General features: G+C 37.2%; 1 protein-coding gene across 6 annotated transcripts in view; it reads left to right on the forward strand.

The window, feature by feature from the left end:
* doc2b (double C2-like domains, beta) overlaps window positions 1–24,249 on the forward strand; it is a 312,366-nt gene that overhangs the window by 162,455 nt on the left and 125,662 nt on the right. The window lies entirely within an intron of this gene.

Consider the following 24,249-nt stretch of genomic DNA (forward strand, 5'->3'; position numbering starts at 1 on the left):
CTCGTCCACGACTGACTGCAAAATGGAAATATTTTCTCGACTTTCTAACATTTGCAGATGGAGAATATATCTGTGAAGTGTAAATAATGCACTGAGGAAATTACTGGATGTCACTTCAGCATAAAAAAAAATATTAATAGAAGTATGTTTGTGTCCACCAATCGCAGCACAAGTTAAGGTTACGTATGATGACGAAAGCACGTTAGTGCGAGCCCTCCCGGAACCCAAAGAGAATGCATTGAATCGCGCCACTACTGGCCAAGCCCTCATTTGAGCAGTTTGGGGGCGACAAAAAAGTCGCCCATTGCAGATAAGAATTGAGGACGCTGATTGGCTAAATTTTATGTCACATCTTGAATATATTTATATATTGAATAGGTATTTGACTAAATTCTACAAAGACCCGCCTCCTTTGGGCGATTTCTCGATTGCCCCTCAGCTGAAATTGAGTGGTGCACACAGAGAGGACATATGGTGATTGTGAAAAAAAATATTTTCCACAGATGATTTTCTAATATATTACATCATACAAATATACATTTAAATAATTTATATGATTATTATTTTGCGTGTGTGGTTCAGGGAGGGCGGCGCCCTAGCGCCCTCTATTGGCCAGCCGCCACTGCTAGAGATGCACTGATTGCAATTTTCTTGGCCATTTCCGATTTTTACTTTTATTTTTGCTAGTGTGGCCTTCCGATACCAATTTTTGCTGTTTCCAATTTTCTTTCTAAGAACTATAATTGACAGTATATACAAAAATCTACTTTTCTTCAATGCAAAGTTTTATTTATTTATTTATTTTTTAAAAACACAAGTAAAATGTCACTAATAAAATAAGAACAAATAAACATTGCAAACAACAGCACAAATAAATGCAATCGAATAAAGAGAGCTATGAAACGAAGTTTCTCAGGTTAAATAGGTTTTTATTCAGGTAAGAAATACTACAGAAGTTAAAGCTGCTGTAGGTAACTTTTGTAAAAAAATATTTTTTACATATTTGTTAAACCTGACATTATGTCCTGACAGTAGAATATGAGACAGATAATCTGTGAAAAAATCAAGCTCCTCTGGCTCCTCCCAGTGGTCCTATTGCCATTTGCAGAAATACACCGCTCCTGGTAAGAAACAACCAATCAGAGCCAGGAGGAGTGTCTTAGCAGTGTCAATCAATCAAGCTCGCGTGCGCGCTGATCACACTCCTGTCATGCACAGTGTACAGGCGTCAAATTCAAGATTACCGGTGTGCCGCAGCTTTGTTTATGGCGAAATAAAACGATGTTATATGCAAAGGACCACCCTGAAATCTACAAGAAACCATGCCATACATAATTTGCCAGGCCTGTTTTGAAATTATCTTAGTTGTGTAGTTCTTAAAAAATTAAACAAATCAAGCAGGGATACTTACTTGTCAAGCAGAAATGTGGCTGACTCTGCATCGGTTTTTAATCCGTTCAGGATACATAGCTCCCTCCACCTCGGAAAAGCCGCTCCGATATTTACCCTCGTTTTATTTCGGGCTCTATCTAATTCTTTCTTTTTGGCTTTTTTATCATCGTCATCTGTCTTTTTCCGTTTACCCGTCTTTATTTTATGAGCAGGTGCCACTCGAGGAATTGGCAGTTTGGATTGTTTTTCCGCCATAAGCAAAGCTGCGGCACACCGGTAATCTTGAAGCCTGTATGCGCTGGCGCTGTGCATGGGAGGGGTGAGATCAGCGTGCACGCGAGCTTGATTGATTGACACTGCTAAGACACTCCTCCTGGCTCTGATTGGTTGTTTCTTACCGGGAGCGGTGCTTTTCTGCAAATGGCAATAGGACCACTGGGAGGAGCCAGAGGAGCTTGATTTTTTTCACAGATTATCTGTCTCATATTCTACTGTCAGGACATAATGTCAGGTTTAACAAATATGTAAAAAAAAAATTTTTACAAAAGTTACCTACAGCAGCTTTAAAGTAATCAAATGTAAAATAACACTGGATAGTCTTCATCGGTAAAATTAAATACAGATTAATTGAAGTCATCAAACTTATTCAGTCAAGAGCATCGAGTGATTTTCTTTGTCTTTTTGCTCTTTGATTAAGATCAGCAGCAGGAATTTTGGAATTCTGTCACTTTAAGAGTTTATGCACGGACCCAATATACTGTTACAGAACACGTGTTCTCTTTCTCAACTATTTAACGTTCCAAAACTGACTGTGTTTACCTGAATACTTGCCAATATGGGCATTTTGACAATTGTGTATGTATTTAACCTTTAAGTGCAGGTGTGAGCGTGAGACCCGAGGGATTAACTAAAATTATGCGCAATACAAGCACTATTTGACCGGAGCGAATGAGACGAGTGAGTGAGAGGAGGCGGGTGTGTGTCACTTCACCGTCGGAGAGAAGAGAGCAAGAACCCACCACTGACGTTATTGCCTGTGGCGCTGATAACAAAACGGATCGGCTCGGAATCGGAAATATGCTGTGCATCCATTGAGCTGAATTGAAATAGTACAGATAGCTTGACAGAGAGTGTTCAGTGAGTGAAAATGTATCTATGCTAAACTTATACTTAGCCTCCAACACACACACTAAAATCTAAGAATTTATTAGCCAGTGGCGATAAATGATAGACATTATTTAGTATCCCAAAGTGAAGATTTAGTCACATATGTGAGTGATTTACTCGTATTGTAGAGGGTTTTTACCAAAAAAAAGGTTTTAAAAAGGCAATTTTCTTATACTGCCTTCATTAATGCACCAGATCATTGTGTCTTCACCCTCATTCTGATCCCTCATTACATGATGTTTTTTTGAAAATTACACATAATGACAGTTATTCTGAAAGGTAAAAATCTGTCCACGTATAATTGGCTTTTACTAGGCAGTTGCTATGATAAAAGTTAGGGTCACTGATTTTCATGATTCTTAATCTGACATGAATCACCCAATATTTGACATGCAGCTGAAGAATGAATGGTCATGTGCCGTAATAAAAATATTATAAAAATAAGAAAACGTATATGAACAGTCTGAAACTGACACCTTGTTAGCATCTCTTCTGAGCTATATAGCCTAAGAATAATCCATCTATATACCTGTACAGTAATGTTTACACTTATCAGATGAAGCAACAGCTGCCTGTCTCTCAGAAAGATGGATGTCATTCATTGTCATCCACAGAAACTTTTATTTAAACAGTGAAGGTAAAAGTCATTTCCCCCGAGTCATCTTGTTTATGAGCTGGCAGAGGCGAAATGCAGACGTGACCGTGCGTTAGTCACAGCACAAAGATGTTGAGATGGCACAAATGAGTTGATGCACATTAACATGACAGCAGTCTCTGTTGAAGTCTGTAAAATCACAAAATGCATGCAATTAAATGCACCCTACCAAACCTAGATTATTCGAAATGTAATGTTAATAAAATGTGGGATTTGAACACCGGTCTCTGTAGCTATGTTTCCATCCAAAGTTGTTTCCCTCCAATGAGTCGAAGAGAACAAAATCGTCACTTCCTGATAAACTGGCGCCAAATATCACTAAGAAAAATGTTAGTTGCTGCAGTAGGAGAAACCACTGTGGGATTTTTTCGTATGTAATAAATGACTTGTGCCTCAGAGAGCGCAGACGAAACCTAATAAGCGCAGTCATGTTCTCTTGCGTTCGGAGGCGGAGGCCTGCTGTTTGGGAACGCAGTCGTTTAAGACAGTTTTGAGAGGTAATTATACCGAACCACTTTGATGACTGACTTTGCTCAGGCATTTCAGAATGACCAAAACTGCATTTCAGATGTTGTGCAATGAGATCGGTCCGCTGGTTAGTCTAGTTATGCTGTCCCATCTCAATGTTTTGTGCTGTAGACGACGTGGATCAACTTGTCAGATGGCATTCTGGATTTTTGCGTTCGCGTATGGTGGAATTGTCAAAACGTCTCTCAAAATGTGTGCCACGGATGCAAAAAATGCAGAAAATCGAACCTGATCCGAATATTTTTTTATGACGGATGAAAGTTTCGGAGGCAGCGTGCAAATACGATTGACATAACGTGAGGTCGAATTTATTTTTTAACGTGCGAAAGTTCCACATGCGAATTTCGGACTCGGTGTGCAAAGGCCTTTATTCTGCATTGCCTTATTCTACATTCTTAATCCTACCCAATACTTAAACTTAACAACTACCTTACTAACTATCAATAAGCAGTAAATTAGGAGTTTATTGAGGGAAAAGTCATAGTTAATAGATTGTGTTCCTAGAATAATGTTTTTTTATTCCCAGTACATTCCTTCCTCGAACTTAGTTATTGCTCCTCCTTTTTTTCTTTTTATTTCATTTCTTTTATTCATTCATCCATTCATCATAAACGCTGTTCTTGGCCCCTAATTGCTTTGCAGATGTTTAAGGCCAGATGTCACAGTAAGATCAATCTTTGGGTTGCTCTACAGCCCCTCAATAAACCTTGATGGATTCCTCGCCCTGTCTCATTAGAAATACAGAGAAACAAGACTTTAGTCGATACAGGCTCCTGACATAAACACCTATATCTACTTCAGAGACTTTAACAAAAATCCCTTAAAAACTATTACATAACATTTTGAGATCACAGCTCATCTTTTTAGTTGCACTTGCTTAGTCGAGCTATTGCTAAGCTGTGCTTTTACTTTTCTAATCAATCAGACCTACAGTACAATATTTGCCTGGCAGAAAATAAATCAGGTGAAAACATCTCATACTTCAATTGCAAGAGGGACATGAGCCATATATAGCGAGCAGAATATCATACACGCATGTTTTATAGGCTGTTTTCAGCCTAGTTTTAGTTTAATCTTGACTTGATTTTATCATATGCAACAAAACTTTTTTATATTCTCACTGTTTCATCCACAGTGTTATAGTATTTTAGATTCTCATGTGTATAAACTAGTAGGAAAAAAAGGGAAATAATGTGGAGTACGTAATGAATTCAACAGACAGCAGGATGATGTTTTACTGTCAGGCTGCTGTGGATAAACATCCGTCACGTCGTTCAGGACTGTGAACAAAATGAATAATTCAGTTCCGCACTTATTCACATTTTAAAATGCTCAGTAAACTTTGCCACGTTTCCAGATATTCAGAGTTGCACCTCTCTGCAACTTTCTGTTGTTATCTGAGAAAAGAGTTGTTCTGGAAGAGGTGCGTTCTCAAACAAATGTTTTGATTTCTGAATTCTTTTGACATTCTGCCACGCACCGCGTTCACATTTGCATATACTGTGTAACCTGTGAGGGGAATCATCTTCTGGATCAGTAACATCATACAGTCCCTGACTCGGTTTAGTCTGATTCTACCCTGTGACCGCACCCTGTGAAATTACATTAGGGATTTTAAGCAACAGCTGCTGTTGGAACGGCAAAGGCATCAGGACGTAGCCAAAGAACGCAAAAAATCACTAAGCAACAATAAAGAAGACAGTGTAACAGATCATTTAATCATTTAACAACCCCCCCCATACACCACTCTGGTTGTTGTTAGGATATCAAAAAAAGTTACATTTTTAGGCTGGTCTAAAAGGTCTAACAGCACTCATCACTGTCAGAATGAGTGAGCTGGCCAATCAAATCGAAGAAGGCGGGGCTTACTGTTCACAGAAGACGAGTGTGACTTCCAATGCAACGCTTTCATTTTAGCAGTGAATGAGTATGTGGCGAGTAAATAGCTAAACATTCATGGTCACCCCCAATGTTCATGACATGGTCATGGCCTTGATTAAAATGCCACATAACCATAAAATATAACATTTACTTATCTAATCTGTCACATACAGTGCTCAGCGTAAATGAGTACACCTCCTTTGAAAAGTAACATTTTAAACAATATCTCAATGAACACAAAAACAATTTCCAAAATGTTGGCAAGACTAAGTTTTATATAACATCTGTTTAACTTATAACATGAAAGTAAGGTTAATAATATAACTTAGAGAACAAAATTTTCAGTTTTACTCAAATTAGGGTGATGCAAAAAATGAGTACACCCCACTGAAAGTCTCTGGAGCAAAGCTAAATTTTAGACTACAAATGTCTAATTTAACAAGAATTCAACCACAGGTGAGTCTAATTATTCATTACAGGTGTCCAGCAGACATTTGACTATAAAAGGGTCTTAAAACCCCTTCCCATTTCACGCTGTCAGCAATGGCACCACATGGAAGAGAAATGTCACAAGGCCTGAGAAAGAAAATAATTTCTTTACACCAGAAAGGTGAAGACTACAAGAAGATCAGCAAAGCTTTACTTGTTAGTAGGAATACTGTAGCAAAAGCGGTACAAAAATTTAAAAAAGATGGACCTGCAACCATCTCACAGAGACGTCCAGGTTGACAGGAGCGTCTTCTGATGAGAAGGGTTGAAGAAAATCGGCATGCAGGTTCACTGCAGTTATTTAAAGAAGTAGAAATCCAAACTGAGGTGACTATTTCCAGTGATACAATACCGTGTACACTGCAGAGGAATGGCATGCATGGGTGCCGTCCATGAAAGAAGCCTCTCCTAAAGCCCAGGCACAAAAAAGCCCGCCTAGAGTTTGCCAGGGCCCATGCTGACAAAGATGAAGACTACTGGGACTCTATACTCTGGAGTGATGAGACCAAGATAAATGTTTTTGGAACTGATGGCTTCCAAACTGTATGGCGTCGCAAAACTGAGAAATACAAAGAAAATTGCATGGTGCCTACAGTGAAACGTGGTGGTGGCAGTGTCCTTATGTGGGGCTGCGTGAGTGCTGCTGGTGTCGGGGAGCTGCATTTCATTGATGGCATCATGAATTCACAGATGTACTGCTTTATACTGAAAGAGAAGATGCTACCATCACTCCGTGCCCTTGGTCGTCGTGCACTTTTCCAACATGACAATGATCCTAAACACATTTCTGAAGAAGAACAGGGTGAAAGTGATTCAGTAGCTCCTGATCTGAACCCAATCGAACATCTATGAAGAATTCTGAAGAGACAAGTTGAGCATCACTCTCCATCCAGCATCCAGTATCTAAAAGAGGTCATTCTTGAATAATGGAAAAAGATAAATGTCGCTAACTTGTTCATTCCATGCCTAGAAGACTTGGTGCTGTCATTAAAAATCATGGAGTCCATGCAAAGTACTAGATGTAGTAGTTTTTGTTGTGGGGTGTACTCATTTTTGCATCACCCTAATTTGAATAAAACTGAAAAATGTGTAATCTAAGTTATATTATTAACCTTACTTTCATGTTTTAAGTTAAACAGATGTTATATTAAACTTAGTCTTGTCAACATTTTGGAAATTGTTTTTGTGTTCATTGAGATATTGTTTAAAATGTTACTTTTCAAAGGGGGTGTACTCATTTACACTGAGCACTGTATTAACGACTACAGCAAATCAGCTATTCTCCCATAGTAGACGTTACAATAGAATGTCACAAAGTAGCAATTAGGGCAGTTGTGGCCTATTGGTTAGAGAGTCAGACTGGTAACCTGAAGGTTGCAGGTACGATGCAAGGCACCTAACCCCCAATCGCTCCTGGGCGTCACAGCAAAAATGTCTGCCCACTACTGAAAACACAAAGTGTGTGTTTTCACTACTCACTACTCCTAATGTGTGTGCTCTCACTTGGATGGGTTAAATGCAGTGGACAAATTCCGAGTACGAGTGCTATACTTGGCCTTCACATGCATGCGCAATAGAACGCCAGAACGCCATTGCTGTTGCATCAGCAGCTGTTGCTGAAAGTCCCTATTGACTTGTAATTGCCCTCCAGTGTGACATCTGTGGGCTTCTAATGATCTGACTGTTTCCCTGGCTGCACTGCTGGTTATCTTGGTAATCAGTCAAACCTCATTTAATTCTTAGTTTTTTTTTTTTTCATAAAAAACAAAACAAAAAAACAATTCTAATTCATCAGCAGGAAGCAAAAACTTTGTGACAACTCATAAAAATTGTATCATCCTCATCGACCCCGTCAGATATTCAGAACTCTTTGAAGTCATTATTGACTTTTTAGACTCATCAGGAATATCCCACCAAAGAAACTTGACACAAACCCCATTTATGGTATTAAAGTTTTCAGTTGTGCATGAAGGTCATTTTTTTTTATTCTATATCAACCCCATAATCTAAAGCCTTGATCAATTTTGTTAATCTTTCAGCTGGTTTCTGCAAAATCTTTGATCTTGTAGGTTTTTTGTTCCTTTATGTTGTAGCTCTGAAGCACAGTACAAAGTGAACTGTGAATGGAGAGAAGAGAACAATGAAAATGATTTTGCTGAATGTTTTTGAACTCTTCTCAGAGGTGTTAGTTGTGATAAGGACAGACTTACGGAACATCACTGAGTTGTGTGATGATTCGTGACTGTGAAATCATTGTGTTCCTGTAACGGCAGACTCAGCATCACAGAGATATGGAGTCTTCACCCAATTCTGCAGGCTTCAGCGGACTAAGGCAAAACTGTTGCAGAAATATTTCTCTGCATAATGTATCAACTCAAGGATAATTAACGTTTCCAATCCTTCTGCTGATTGCAAAAAAAAAAGAAAGAAATCTTCTCATGTCTAAATTTAGAGCATGAATATCCAACATATAGTATAATTTCATAGAATATTTTATGTTTTTATTGGCTTACAGTTGCTTTGATCTGCACTGTATGTAAGGTGGTGTATGATATGGTGTATACAGTGTGTGTGTACGGTGGGGGTGTAACTGTAGTCATCCCGAACCATACATTACAGACATCACGATTCAGTTCATGCAATCAGACGACAAACACAGTCAGTCACAGGCGATCCACACTCCAGTCCAGAAGAGGGCACTCGTGGTATTGCAACAATGCTTGCTAACTGCCACAACAGGAAATGCGCAGAACAACAACAGATATGCGTGTAATCTCTCAGCCAGTCCGTGTGTTCCATTCGGAAGGGCTCATCCCTATGCTCTAATCCCTTCAAAGGGTTTACCCTCTGGAGTGAGAGCTTCGAAGGAATGAAGGGTGTAAAAACTATTTTTTTGGAACGCACTTCTGTGTCGCCTTAACGAGACAATCAAGGAGGTGCATTCGTCTTTTTTCCCCTGGTATACTCTTTGTATTAATACGCATTCATAATATTATAAGCTACTGCCCATCTTTTACGTTAAATGTATATTGTGTCTATGTATTTGAAACTTTTGAATGGACTGATCAAGGTAGCTGTAAAGTTTTTTTGGTTGAAGTACAATGTAATTTTGACCATAATAATGTACCAAATCTAACTCGTATAAATATTACAGTAGTATAGAAAAATACTATACATACATTTATAAGTAAAATTCTGTGATGTCAAACAACTTCCCTGTGCAAAAGATCATGGGGGCCCGAAGTGTCTATCAGTTGTACCCTTCGAAATCCTTCATTCCAAATGGCCCTTTGAAGTGGTCAGTTTTGCGCACTTCGGTTTGGAACGACCCTTCAATATGGCGGCCATGATTGTTTTCACTCCGAAGTGCTGCACCGAGTGTTTCAACTGCGGAAATATATCAATAAAACAGATTGAGAATTTCATAGCATACATTTACATTTACCTCAGGCGAGTCTTTTACTGTCCACAGCATGTTAGTTCACTAAATGAACGAGGGAAATGAGAGGGGAGCATTTCACTAAATGTATGCACTATATTAACTTATACACTGAACAAAATTATAAACGCAACACTTTTTTTTTTTTTTCCCATTTTTCATGAGCTGAACTCAAAGATCTAAGACTTTTTCTATGTACACAAAAGGCCTATTTCTCTTAAATATTTTTCACAAATCTGTCTAAATCCATGTTAGTGAGCACTTCTCCTTTGCCGAGATAATCCATCCACCTCACAGGTGTGGCATATCAAGATGCTGATTAGACAGCATGATTATTGCATAGGTGTGCCTAAGGCTGGCCACAATAAAAGCCTCTCTAAAATGTGCAGTTTTACTGTATTGGGGGGGTCCAAAAACCAGTCAGTATCTGGTGTGACCACCATTTGCCTCACGCAGTGCAACACGTCTCCTTCGCATAGAGTTGATCAGGTTGTTTATTGTGGCCTGTGGAATGTTGGTCCACTCCTCTTCAATGGCTGTGCGAAGTTTCTGGATATTGGCAGGAACTGGAACACGCTGTCGTATACGCTGATCCAGAGCATCCCAAACGTGCTCAATGGGTGACATGCTCACTTAAGGACTTGTTTGGTGAAATTTTACCAGAAAAGATTTTTGAATTTTTATTATACAGTAATGTTAATGTAAAACATATCATATATTATTTCCTGCTGTTTTGTTTGTCTTTTTATTTTTATGATATTTATGCAACTCTTGTCTTTTTCTAACTCTGTTTTGCCATTTAGATAGCCTCAGATGCTGAACAAGCTATATTACTGCTACTACTATTGATTGTAAGATTGTTTCTCCAAAACTTTCAGTGCATTTTATGGAAATATGAGGGGTTTCCAGACAAGAGCTTTGACATATATCAAAATGACAGAGTGTCACTATTGTGTGATTGTATTTTAGATATGTGAAGTGCAATTTTTCATTTTCTGACATTTATAATACACAGACTGAGAAGTCATATAACAAAACAGTTTTTCATTTATAAGCTACAGAATGTTTATATAATCAAAGTCATTTTTTCCTTCAAAAAACACAGGACCAGTAGCTATCATTTAAACTTTTAATATAATTTGAAAGCAATCCTTTAAAATGGTGAAACGCTTTGAAAAAAAGGTAAAGGGGAAAATAATCATAGGCCATTTCTTGTGATTGCACAGATATGTTGCAGATAATGTGTCAAAAGTATATATGCATTTCAGCATGCTGCTGCGATATACTGAAAACAACAGTACATCGGAAGACATCGTGTCACATTTTCTTTTCTTCTGTTCTGACATGAGTGTGACTCCAAGACTTAATTCCTGAAGAGAATTAGTCCCAACCATCAAACATTTGCAGCATGTGAAGCACTGTGGGTCGAACATCCCTTAGATCTGTCAAATAACACATTTTCTTCCTCTTTTTTGGAGTCAGCTTTGAATCAGTGATAAAGTGTTGTCTTGGTCCAGTTGATTGTTGTTGATCTGGTAGGGAATTAAACTGAATATTGATAAGGGAATCAAGTACTACTGTGATATTTAGAGAATTAGACTCACAGTACCTAGTAGAAATGCAGTGTATATGTAGATATTTGTAGTTTTCATGTGACATCACACCCTTATAGAAATGCCCACCTGGAGGGAAAAACAGCGCTTTTCCTCAATTACCCACCAGTCATTTTTACCTAATGTAGTAAGACAGTGATGTTAAAAGACCAAATTCAGTATAAGCCTTATTGATGATGCATACTATACGCAGGCAAGCAGATGAACCCAGAATATAAACTTTTTTCGTGTGTTTTTCCATAGAACATCATTATAAAGAAAGCACTGAACCATTTGGCATGTTGCATTCATATTGTTTACATTGTTCACACATATTTGTTTTTCTTCTTTTGAGATGGAAATTTGACAGGCCTGTAATGCAGTTCTATAGCTGTTTTGCCCGCCAGGTCTCTGCGCAAGTCACGTGACTGGAAGCTATGAATAGTGAATATAGATCCTCCCCAGTCAGTCATTTCAGTGAAACTGCTTGTGAATGGTGGATGTGAGTGTTTGTAATAATTTTCTTCTTCTAATATTTTTCTATCCTAAAACATAGTAGACAGAGACAGCAAGTTGTAAATGTTAGTGTTATAATTGAAAAAGTTCTCAACTGTTTTTAAATTTATCACCAAAACATCAATTTCCACAGCAACCACATGATCTGTTTTTTCAAATATTACTGTTGTGATCATTATCTCCACACATGTGCTTGGACCTCTGTGATCGCTCATGGCGTTATTTCATTATTGTTTTTTCCCCCCTAAGTTAATAGAGGGTTTTGTATCATGGGGGCCCTATAATACACCCGGCGCAATGCGACGCAAGGCGCAGCGCAAGTGTGTTTGCTAGTTTGCGTCCGGCGCCGTTCGCATTTTCCCGTTCAGCCAGTTAGTGCGCCCATGGGCGTGCTGGTCTAAAAAAGAGGTGTGTTCAGGCGCATTGGCGGCGCATTGCTATTTTAAGGAGCTGAAAATAGACTGCGCCATAGATCAACTCAAACCTAGTCTAAAGTCATTGGCGCAATATTTTTTTGTTAGAGCGCGTTGGTAGAAACTGCACCTCTGGGCGCGTCCACAGTGCGCGTTGACTTTGCTTATTACACACAGGGATGTGCATCACACAAACATGCCAAATATTAAAAACAAAAGGATTACAGTGTAAAAGAATATTATTGTGTAGGCTACATAAATATAAAAATTTAACTTCGTTTAACTTCTAACTAAACTTTTAACTTCGTGCACGAGCAGATCGGTTTCTTCGCTTGAAAAGCGTTCAGCTTTTCCGCCAACAAATTCCGCCATGTAAATAGCAATCCGCCATGGCACGAGCGCATCTCGCTCTTAAAGGGAATGGGAGATGACACTCTGATTGGTTTATTGAACGTTACGCCCATTACTCATTAAGAGAATAGGGACAACCCATTTCAAAAACAAAAACGGACCGTTTTTCCATTGTTAAAATAGCAAAAGTGGATTTGGAAACGCCCTGAGTGCACCTGCGCCGTGCGCTTTACACTTTGCGTTTAGATCGTTAAAATAGGGCCCATATCCATTATACAGATCCTTTATACTGTTACACATGCGTTTTCTTTTTCAACTGATTACGTTCACTTAAAACATACTGTAACTGATTGTGTTTAAGTGAATACTCACCAAGACCGGCATTTTGACATTATTTTGTGTGTATTTGACTGTTTAAACGCAATAAGCATCAAAAAAGAACTCAATTTAGTACAGATAGGCGGCTTTATGTGTGCGCACTTTTGGTGTGAGCACAAAATCTGTGGGAATGAGTAAAATTATCCACAATACGCACAATCCCATGCCAAAATTCAAACCCTGTAATACCAAAAATGTACATCTGGAGGATATGAAATGAGTTAGAGAGAGGAGGCGGATTTGTGTATCAACTCGCTGTCAGAGAGATGAGAAAGTGCAACTGGTTTCCTATATCTATTCTGCAGAAAATGAGTATTGGAAGCAGATGTTTCAGTATCGATATGTGTCGAAAAGTTGATATTTTTGACAACACTACATTGCACTTAGTTTATTATTTCAGATGCTTTTTTAAAAGACCTACAATTGAAAAATGTATATATTAAATTCAACCTGCCAAAGTGGCTAGTAGGAGTGACTGCGGCTATACAAATATTTAATCAAGTTTTTATTTTATTTTTTATTTTTTTAATTCAGGTGAATTGCATTTAATTGACTGTGATTTTCCTGCATTGAGCCTATTTCCTACCTCTCTCAACTGACCGGAAATAAAATACTTGTTGAAGGAAGCGTTATCATCCCTGCAGGCTTCCCCTCAGAAAGCCATTTAAATCTGCAGCATTGTGCTGGCTAATATTTTCACCTGCATCCAACTAAACAAACTGAATGAGGGCAAATTGGGATTTCATTTGCATTTCAGCATCTCAGTCAATCTAGTGTTTAATATTTATATTTTTAATGCATTCATAAGCTGAATAACGTAAATATTTATGAGTGTAGAGCTGGCCGTTGTGCTGTAGTTTAGGTATTTTGGAGGCTACTGTGTATCTGTTGAAATCTGTTATGTGAAGATTTTCCTTTTAGCTGCAAGAGAGTATTTTGATTTTGGCAGTTATTTAAGTGGTACTGGGTGTACTGTTGCTCATACTGTATGAAACTTAGCTATGTAGCTCATGTTTGTTAGTGGCATGAGTGAGTGCTCAAATCATACAACTTGTTTTGGAGAGTTGTGTGACTTCTATAAGTCATCTATTACTTCTTTTTGCTGTTATTGCACTGGAGACATGCTGATTCCAGCTCTATAGACATTCCCAGGCTCTGTCAGTAGATTGACTCTGGAGGCCACAGATGTAATTGACTTGATCAGCTACACATCTACAGCCTCTATAGAAACACTGAATTCTCTTGCAAAATCAACAGAAAGTTTCTGTTAACATATAATGAATTGCTTTTCCATTTCAATCCTACACATTTCACATATTCACTCACAGTTATTTAACCTTTTTTTCATTCTACATAATGTAAATAGAGATTAGATATCTTACAGACATGGCTTTTAAAATCTGAAATTAATTTACATTATACACAATTTTTAATGCTCATTCTCATGGAATGACAAGACAAGAATAAAGCAATCAAAAAGCAATAAGCGATGCATTCAACTATAATCAGTTATAATGTCAGTGATGTATAAATCACCACATAAAAGAGGCCTTATGGGGATTGAGGTTGTCTGCATTATTGATTGCTTCTGATAAATGCAACTTATGTGTCTGTAGCTTTGGTGGACTCGACAAGTGGCCCGTTCACATCTGGTCATTGGATTGTCGGTCAGTTCCTGTAATCCCTTTATTTACATTTACGTTTTTGCTTTGAAAAATGCGGCCAGTAAAATGGGGTAAAAACGCATGATATTGAGAACTGATTTTAACATGAGCGCCGCAGTTTTAGAACGCTGTGTCATGCGAGAGACACTGCAAAAGACGCAAGACGCGAGCACAATGGTCATACACGTCCGTCTAGCGTGTTTACATAGAAAAACAATGGAAAAACTGCGTTCTGTGTGAAACAGACCCTTAAGATACAACAGTCATGAAACCTGCATGATGTACTGTACATATTTCTGCTGAACTCAGTGAAGATAATTTGAAGAATGTTGGTAACCAAACAGTTTTGGAAGAACGATAACTATAAAGATAACGATACTGATATAGTTCTAAAAATCATTCTAAATATAAAAGAGTAGCACTGTCTACACTACAGCTATAACGATAAAGATATAGAGAAACGATATTGTTGGGATCACTTTCAGAACAATTTTTTTTCCAGCTGTTAAATGATAAAACACTGACAGCATTTAAAATGGCAGACGACATTGCGGAGAAGTTAATCACCAAGATCCAGAAAAAAACATCACTGTTTGACAAGTCAACCCCTCTTTTCTAGGATATTTTAAAGAAAATGGATATATGGAAAACAATCGGTCATACCCTTGGAATAAATGGTGAGAAATATTAATCTTGAGATCATTATGCCAGGCTAGCTAATAGTGTAACAAAATTACCTCAGGTATCCAGCGCTAGATTCAACAAACATTGTCTTGCTTCCTTTGAAGTTGCAGTGAAAAAGACTAGGCCTTGTTTTTATTCCACTATATTGATTCGTCAGCTAAATTCACTGTTAGATTAGATCGATTACACTAGCTATTCACTCTAAACATAGCATGCTGAGGACATCTGCTGGTTAAAGCCGTGTAAATGCAACAAGAACAGCAAAAACATGTTGTACACACTTTGAAACTGCAGCGCGTGAGCTTAGAATAACAGACCATTTTTGTTCGTTGGTGTAGATGCAAATATAGTTATCTTTATAGTTAGCGTTCTTGGTGTGAACGGGCCTTTAAAGATTTTAGAGAAATTACTGTTTAATTTCATTGAATTTCAACTATTCAGTCCATTTAACATCTCGTGGACAAATGAAATTCACTCTCACAAACATAAAGATAGGGATAGTTTACCCAAAAAGTAAAATTCTGTCATCATTTACTTGCCTTCATGTTGTTCCAGACCTGTTCTTTTTCTTTTTCTTTTTTGGTCCATGTAGTGGAAGCCAAAGGTAACCAAAACCACCATTCTTCAAAATATCTTCTTTTGTGTTCCACAGAAGAAAAAGTCACTTTACTTAAAGCCTTTATTGTATAATGCATTATAAAGGTATTCATAATGTACTTTATACTGCATTATATCTTTTCATAAATAAATATATGTTACCAAAGTTAAAAATCAAAGTGATTTTCTCTTTGTATTTTGTTGATTAACATTAATGACATTGACAGCAGCGAGTATATTAGGCTGCTGTCACTTTAAGAGCTAACGCACAGATCCAATACAATGATAGACATCAGTTTTCTTTCTCAAGTGTTTTACGTTCACGTAAGCCATATGTGACTGTGTTTATGAGGATACTCACCGAGAAGGGTATTTTAACATTATTTTGCACAAATAGATGCAAAAGAGAACAGAATTCGGTGTTCCCGTGCTGTCTGCAGGACTCTATGTGCGTATCCAAAAAACATTGCGCAAGTTCTGAAATGAGTTCTCTTTCGTGTCTTCTTGCGCTCAAATGTCTTAAAGTTGCTTCAGTGTTTAAACTGACTGGACCTAAAACACATGTAACTGATAAACTTTCACTCTATGATCGTTAAACTTTGCAATTAATCTGAGAATCACATGTACTTCAAACTGTGGTGCTTGGTCTTTATATGGATCACAGATCAACTACGATCCCTATACTTGACATCGTACATCCTGTGATGTGACTATCGCGGATGCGCACATTGCAATATTGATGCTAAAATGATTTATTGTGCAAACCGAATTAAAATACTTTTATAAGTCATTATATATAAAGGCTTTAAGTAAAGTGTTATGCAGGAACGACACGAGGATGAATAAATGATGACAGAATTCACATTTTTGGGTGAACTATGCCTTTACACCTCGAGCTTTGTCCTACCCTGGTGGGTGACGTCTCCGTTGCCTATGGAGCTGCCTTGTTGTCGATGTTCTGGGCTTGGTCTTAATGCAGAACCTCTTAGTGAGGTCGGACACTTCCTCCCGGTGCACCGTTTCATCACTGCTTATCAGCCCAATTACTGGGCTTCCATCAGTCAGTTTGGTATGTGTTGCTGAACGGTTTAGGTTAAGTAACTACACCAGAGAGCAGAAGCCCTCAGGAGCACCAGTGTTAATAGTCCACTTAGAGCAGGTTGTATTAGCCATTTGGATCACTTGTCACGTAACGGTTAGGAATTCAAGGAACCAATTGCAGGCAGTGCCCATTAGGGGGAACAATTCGTTTGATAGTGCAGTCTTCATCAGTAAGTCCTGACTAACACTGTGTGAGCATCCTAAATAAACAGCCATGCACCTGTTTATGCAGTGTGTCTGGGGAGTCCAAGATAACCCGGCTAATTTGAGTTTTTCTAAGCACTTCTCAACCGCAGTAGGGATTATAATACGAATATCTCTCTTCCCTCGTTCTGCTGAGTCTTGTTTGGGATCATTGCGTGTCTCAGGATCTGCATTCATCTATCAAGCTCCATTTGACATCTGTTCTCCTCCCTGCATCCAACGCTTCAGGCTATTACAGTGTAAAACCCTAATGTGCCACATGCTGGAGTCATAAATATCTATTCACAGATATGGAGCCTGTTGCGTCCTCGTGAGCACAGAAGAGAGAGGTTTGCCAGTGACAGTTGCAGAATATGGAGGATCATGGCTAATGGTTCGTAATATAGGTGCATTGTTTTGCATATCTTATTCTTATTCCAATTGTGAACTGACTACAGTGTAGCAGAAGAGAACTGATGCAATGCTGATTTTTCATTTCATTTGTTTGTTTTGGTCAGGCAACCTGCAAATCTTCTTCATGTTGTAACATTAAAATTAACTGGTAATATTTAATATTGCGTAATGCACCAGCAAACAATTTTTAAGGGTTAGATCTCACAATCACACCATTTCAATAAAATGTTTTGACTTGGTTCTGTCTTTTATCATGGCAAGTTTAAATTTATCTTGTGCTACTGAGTTAAATTGGCTGCTCTACTGAAGATTGTAGTATGAGAATAATTTATCCTCTCAGCAGGCAAGGACTATTCAATAGATGATGTTTTCCGTTAACTGCTCCTTTAAAGGGCATCTCCTAGACAAAACCCTGTTGGCTGGTTCATTAATTAACAGCATACTTATGAATATATTTCAGATTCACAGCATGGTAGGGACCATTACTAATTTCTTGAATGCACCTTAAAATATAGAAGAATAATACATATTAATATGAATTTAGACACATTCTTTTTGTATTTGAATCACCATTCATGCTTGTTTAAAACTCTATTTTGGCCTCTGCAAATGTTACTTAGTGAGTTTGTGATTTCGATAGATATACGTAGATTAGACAGATAGACAGATTGGTTCTCGCAATTGCGAGTTTAAATCTCACAATTGTGAGAAAAAAAGTCAGTTTATATCTTGCAATTTGGACTTTTTTCTCACAATTGTGAGTTCATATCTCGCAATTCTTGCTTTATTTCTCACAATTTTGAGTTTATATCCTGCAATCCTGACTTTATAACTCACAATTGCAACTTAATATCACGCAATTCTGAGAAAAAAAGTCAGAATTGTGAGATAAAAAGTCGCAATTATCAAGCTTCCATACAAGTGTATCATGTTTTTGCCATTTCACCACCCTGTGAACGTCACAGGTTCAGTCAAAGTCCTGAGCATCAATTCTAAATCCAAACAAAAAAAAAGTGTTAAAGGGTTAGTTCACCCAAAAATGAAAATTATGTCATTAATGACTCACCCTCATGTCGTTGCAAACCCGTAAGACCTCCGTTCATCTTCGGAACACGTTGAAAGTGTTTGTACGGTAGACTGCCCATGTCCAGAAAGGTAATAAAAACATCATCAAAGTAGTCCATGTGACATCAGTGGGTTAGTTAGAAGTTTTTGAAGCATCTAAAATACATTTTGGTCGAAAAATAACAAAAACTAAGACTTTATTCAGCATTGTCTTCTCTTCCGGGTCGGAACTAACCCACTGATGTCACATGGACTACTTTGATGATGTTTTTATTACCTTTCTGGACATGGACAGTATACCGTACATACATTTTCAATGGAGGGACAGAAAGCTCTCGGACTAAATCTAAAATATCTTAAACTGTGTTCCGAAGATGAACAAAGGTCTTACGGGTGTGGAACGACATGAGGGTGAGTCATTAATGACATAATTTTCATTTTTGGGTGAACTAATCCTTTAAGCTTGCAGAGCTAAAATGCTACCAAACTCTCCTTGAACAACACAGAGGCAAGTAAAGTGAAATAAATGCATGGCTGTAGTTCCGCTTGGAATTTGAGTATGTTAATACTGGCGTTCCTGAGCAGTTTGTTCGCTTCGCCTCTGCAGTTCTTCTCCAGTCATTTTTAGAACAGGTGAGAGCGGGTCCAAGAGCTCTTCTGAGCAACACAACCTCATATTATATGGCCTATATCTGCCCTCTATGAATTTGGATCCGAGTTCTCCATCACCAGTGATAGCAGGTCTGTGTTTTTAGTTCTTCAAATTTCAACATAAGTTGAAATGGCGGCATCAGTGCTGAGCTGTTCCCTTAATAATTTACAGAAACTAGGGAGTGAATGTCAAAGGTTTGGCATCCACTCATGAATTGATAAATAAAATATCTCACCTCCACTATGAGCTGCCAGGGTTTGGAGGATTAATAGTAATAAAAGCAGTATACATTTTTATTTCATCAGCCTATTATGATTCTTTGAGATACAACTAGAACAAAAGTGGCTTTTCTTTCTTATAGAAATGTCACTACCCATGAACTTTGTCTTGAATGGCCTTCCTGATTCATATTTGGTCTGTAGCTGTCTCCAAAGGTTCCCTCAGTACACTGGAGCCTCATAGGAATGACATTTGATCTCGGCCAAGGGCCGGAGCAGTCAGTATTCACTAACCCATTTTATCCTCTGATTACAGAGGCCAGATTGGATTAAGAACCATGGCCTTAAAGAGCCATTATGGACAGGCCAAATTATGAATTGCACGTGGAGAGTCAGACACAGAATGTGAAATGAACTGAAATGCACTGCTGTTTATTTCAGCGGTCCACGCCATAACGCATTTCAAAGTTTTCAAAGTGTGCATTAGTTGCTAAAATAAAAACTGCTCAAACTAGCTCAAACCTGACCAGACTGGTAAGGCTGGTCTGTTTTGCTGGTTTTAATTGGGGTTTGAGCAACTGTCAGTTTATCATGGTGGTTTAGCTGGCTGGGAGAGCAGCTAGACCGGCTTTAACCAGATAACACCAGCAAACCCTTTAGACTGGTTAAGCTGTTTTTATTCAGCAGTATTGAAACATTGGAATATTTAAAGTCCCCCTATTATTATACTATTTTAAGGAGGTCATGAACTGCATTGTTTTATTGTTTTATAATGTTTCCTGGTGTGCACTTATGTTTATATGCTTTTTACATAAAAAAATGGTCATAATTTAGAAATAAAAGTCAATTTTCCTGCCCTGGTTTTAGCCCTTTTATTTGAACGCTCTGTTTTAAGGAGCGTGTCTTCTGTGAGACTTCAGTGTAAACGCCCACTGCTGTGATTGGCTGATATCTTTGCATATGAAATAGCTAAGTATTACTCTCTCAAAAACTTTTAGCACATTTTTACTATTACAGCTCTCAAGGTTAACTAGTCATGAAAAGTGTTGCCGATTTTGTACCCGATCACAGACATATTGTTGAGCGCATGAAAGCAGTGATCTCATCATTGCAACTTAATTTCTGTACACTAACGAATGCTTTCATCATAACTTCAGTGCAAATGTGATGTTTCATTCGTTGAATGAAACAGGAGTTTTGGCACGACTCCAGAACTCAGTCAATGACAAACTCGCGCTGTTTGATTGACAGCTCCATTGATTGTAAAGGGAGCATTCTTTGAATGCTTTCTATATATAATTTAATTGCCGTTTAAATAACAGATTACTTTCAACCTACTAAGAGAAACAAGGTGAAGTTGAGCGTTTAGTCACTGGTTTGATTTACTGACACATAGACAAAGAACATCTGACTGTACATGAATCATTACATATCAGATCAGGCATTAGAATGAACACAGTTACTTACATGTTGTTGCATTACTGTCGAATCCATATCGTAAAAGTCTGTTTGTAAAGCTTGTGCTGAAATGCGATTGATTTACCAAAGAATCCACAGTAAAATTTACCGAATACAAATAAATAATGCTCAACTGAGACATTCACATTGTTGAAAATAAATAACCATATTCCTAGCATTAGGATCCTTTGAAAGGTAATGTTAGTTTTAGTCCTGTATCGCTCTTCTCGTCATCTTACTAACACGCCAGTGGGCGGGGCTAACGTTATAATGATGAAGTAGGCTTTGATTTCTTCTGCGGAGGTGGCGTTTCACCTATCTGCACATTTTATTGGACTAACAAGGAAGTTTTCAGTTCTGAAACTTACAGGATATTCTTATAGTACGATGACCTCTTATATATCAAAAGCTCAAGTAAAAGTTGATTTCTCAATTCATGACCCCTGTAAAGGTTCTTCATTTTGTTTTGGAGGTCTCCTACAATAATTGACATGCATTCAAGGTAAAAATAAACAAATGAATAAATAAACGTGTTAATTTCCTCATAATACACATTGCAACATCACTTCTTGTCTCAGTGTCTGAAATGGTTTGATCGAGGATCCGGTCTCTCTAAACCCCTCCTTCCTGAGAGCCTACTCTGTTCTGATTGGTCAGATGGACCAGTCTGTTGTGATTGGTCTACTGCGTGTGTCGGAAGTGATACGCCCATTACAATATCTGAATTTCAGTTCTGGAGGCTTCCTCAGCACTTGTATACATAGTGATATAAGCAGTAACAATGGCGGCGGTTTTACCGTCTCAGTTAGAGCCCAAGTCCTCATCCTTTGGAAGTGCATGCAAAGTGGATTTGGTTTCACAGTATAGAAAACTGGAATTACTGATGACTCGTTTCAGGCAGTTCAGAATCGGTTCATTCTTTTGGGGGACAATATCTCCATTTATTGTGCACTTTGATCTTTGAAACTTTACAGAACTTTTACTTTCACAAACAGCTATATTTTGCACTGTATGAAAGCTAATATCTGCGGGAAAAGCATAATAGGGGCACTTTAAGCTGTCTCTCTCCTGTAGCGTCTATGTTTGAATGATATTTTCTGGAAAGTGCAAATCACTTTCAGTAGCAGTAGAGAATTCTGTCAGCACGAATGAGATTTTTAATTTATGACCATGGAAACAAATCACATTTTACATCATTAAAGTCATTTAAACACAATTTTCTGGCTGACTTTATATTAGCGAATTTACATAATAAAATGCTTGTTGAATAGCACCCCATTCGGGTACATTGTTCCACAGGAAAATAGCTAAGATTATAGAAGCCTTGGCTGCTTGCCTACATTTAGTGTGTACTATTTTCTAGCCTTCACTTGGTTCACAGCTACATTTCTGTGCCAGACATTAGAATCAATAAATTAATAACCTGCACATTATCAGCATGACAAATGGAAGCAGCTGTGCTACTTTTCTTATGAAGGACTTGGAGGTAATCAAACTTTTTCTGCCTTTTTCTGCCTTTTTCTTAATTTTTTTTTTTTTTTTTAACCATGACTCTTCCGGAACCACAAAAGAAAGGATCTCCAGAAGGAATTACGGAAATAGACAGAAAATAATGAGCTTCTCTCTCACTAAGTGTTTTCCGCTGAAGAATTACAACGAGCATGGGGGCGACTCCTTAATTATAAGAGTAAATGAATTGCCAGGTTTTGTCTCCTAATGATACCATGTGGGAAATGGCAAACATTTGAATCTAAATAATGAACATCCATTTGAAATTGTGATTGAATAACATTATACTATACCCTATGTATATCCCTTGCCATCATTCATTCATTTATTCATTCCTCTTCCCTTGTTAAAAGCGACACCATCAGTCGAGATCGCTGCATTGTCATCTTGTCTAGGTCCCTTAAGAGAGTACATCAAGATTACTCACTGTTTTTCCTATAAATCTTTGCTATTGTAAAATGTGAGAATGGCTTTTGCCTATAATTTATCACAGCTGTAAAGCGGGGGACAGGTTGAATAGCCCCCTGCTAGTTTTCATAAAGCAACAGAGCACTGATGCAATTTTCCCAGTAAATGTCTCTACCATCGTTATTTGTCATGACACAGAAATCAGTTTAAGAGAAGTTCATGTAGATAAGTGTTATGAATAGAGTGACCCCAAAGACACTTAAGCCACTCTTGAAATTGCCTGAAAGCCATTGTATTAGAAACCAAAACTCAAGCCAATTAGCAACATGATGCTCAATGTTAACTTCCCAGCAAAAAAAATTCTGTCATCATTCACCAGGGTCTTTATAGTTAACTAAAACTGAAAAAAAAAAAATAATTAATTGAAATAAAATAAATGTTAACTGAAATAAAATAAGTGTATATATATATATATATATATATATATATATATATATATATATATACACACAAATACACTAAAACTTTACCTAAAATGAAAACATAAAACATAAAAAAAAGATTCAAAATATTAATATTTTTAAAAAAAATTATAATAGTATCTCAATGATGCTAAAATAACACTGTCATTTACTCACCCTCATGTCATTAAAAATCTGTGACTGACTTTCTTCTGTGGAACACAAAAAAACACACACAATCAAACCAAAAATTAATAGACACTAGATATTTCATATATATATATATATATATATATATATATATATATATATATATATATATATATATATATATATATAAAATTACTAGTATATATATATTACTAGTGTGTGCAGGACACTATAGTTCATTTATGTAAATGTAAAGTAAATAAAGTAAATAAAGTAAACTGTGACATATTATACCCAAAAATTCTTCATACAGTGGATTACCAGTAAAATTGATAAAAATTTGGGACCAACAATTATTCACTTTGACCTGACCATGTTTTGCTTAAGTGTTATCTGACATTATCAAGATTCTTTTTTTCTGACACAGAAAAATAATAACTCTGAGATTTTAGTTTAAAGTTTAACTCTGAGATCTTGTCTCATTTTATTACCATTTTTTTAAACTATAGTAAATAAACTGTAATAATGAATGAAATGTTCAATGAAATGTCTGAATACATTTTGCTTTCACTGTATGTATATATATGTGTATATATGTGTGTGTGTGTATATATATATATATATATATATATATATATATATATATATATATATATATATATATATAATAAACTAAATATAATTATTTATTTATATTATTTATTTATTTAAATTTAGTGTGATCCCGTGTAGTTTAGGGTCCATTTCCTTCTTTCTTTCTTTTTTTTTTTTAGATGTTTTCTTCAAAATGTCTTTTTTATGTTGCACAGAAGTCATGCAGGGTTGAAATGACATAAGGGAGAGTAAATGAAGACAGAATTTTCATTTTGGGTAAAATATTCCTT

Source organism: Megalobrama amblycephala, linkage group LG4, assembly GCF_018812025.1.
Source record: "Megalobrama amblycephala isolate DHTTF-2021 linkage group LG4, ASM1881202v1, whole genome shotgun sequence".
Taxonomy (NCBI): Eukaryota; Metazoa; Chordata; class Actinopteri; order Cypriniformes; family Xenocyprididae; genus Megalobrama; species Megalobrama amblycephala.